Here is a 1435-nt window from a genome sequence, read left to right as displayed (position 1 = left end):
ATATAACGAGGAGCGCTGCCGCACCGAGGGACGGCGGTTATAATACTAATCATTTTGGAAGCCTGCAGTGGACTGTGACATTGCGTGGTCATCATACACTACAGAATTATATCATTTATATGGATCGGTTGGTGACTATATGGTTGATTATATGATTAGTTATTCATCGCAGCCAGCCATGGGTTTAACGAGATAGCTCAGTGCAACTGTCTGCAACATGACGAAAACCAGCTATCGTGTGATAATCCGATCCGATTGATTTTATAAAACATCACTCACGGTGAGCAGTGACACACTGACACCGCAACATTTTGTTCAGTTCCAAGTTTTATGAACACAAAGGCAGGGTAATATAGCCTACACACGCTCCTTATGTTTCCAATCCATTGCAAGATATGATTTAAGATATGATTTTTCCAATGGAAAACTCCAACGCAAGTCTTTTGACTAATGTAGTATGACCACTTATCCGTTTGTTTAAAAACACCTTTCTGCTTTTGTGTGAGCCACTTCATGGGCAGACTGAACATACTAAAGACGCTTGCTTTGTTTGTATCTGCTTCTGCTAAAACTCTGATTGTGTGTAAAAAAACAAATGATCCGTTTGGTTAATTTTAAATGCACGCACGCTGAGGAGACGAGAAGAGACGAGATTTTTTTTTACTGCAGCGCGCAGTCTCTCTCTGTCTGTCTGTGTCTCTGTCTCTCTCTCGCGCTTTGATCATAAAATGGTAATTGGTCAATAGTTATATTATTTCTATATAGTCCACATTTATGTCTGCCTGGCTCAGCTGGTTCGGGTCTCTCGGAATGTCGGAAATAATCGGATTTCGGTCGGACTCGGCGCAGGAATTTGAAATAAATCTCGGAACGGGTCGGAATCGGACGAAATTGTCACGGATCCGTTCGGTTTAACTATTTGAAAATATTTTTGGAACGGGTCGGAATCGGTAACATGTCACAGATTAATTTAAAGAGTAAAGAGAGCCTACTGTCAGCTGTCCAGCAGTCCAAATATTATTAAATTAAATTTCAGAATGGTAGACCTGAGGCCTACCATATACCAGGCCTCAAGCCTGAGGCCTATACCAGGCCTGAGGCCTACCATTGCGTGGCACATCTATGCACGGAACGTCTATGTTCACAGAACTTTGCTCTTAAGAAGATGCGTAAGAATAATTCTTTGAGAAACCCGGCCAATGCCTGTTGCCTGATATATTTGTCGTACCACGGTGTATTGCGGCAAAAAGAGCCAATATCCAAGTGTAGCCTCGGCCGGCAGGCGAAACCGGGACCGAGTAACCCGACAGGCGCATAGGTTACCAGTCGGCCCGGCCATATAGGCTCGATAGCGAGCAGCAATGCAGCACCCTATATAGCCTACAGCAGGGTTCCCCAATTAATTTTCCTCGAGGGCCATATTTTGACTAGGGTA

The sequence above is a fragment of the Electrona antarctica genome (genome assembly GCF_951216825.1).
Source record: "Electrona antarctica genome assembly, chromosome: 1".
Lineage (NCBI taxonomy): Eukaryota > Metazoa > Chordata > Actinopteri > Myctophiformes > Myctophidae > Electrona > Electrona antarctica.
The sequence above is the reverse complement of the archived record's forward strand: the minus strand, read 5'-3'. Positions refer to the sequence as shown.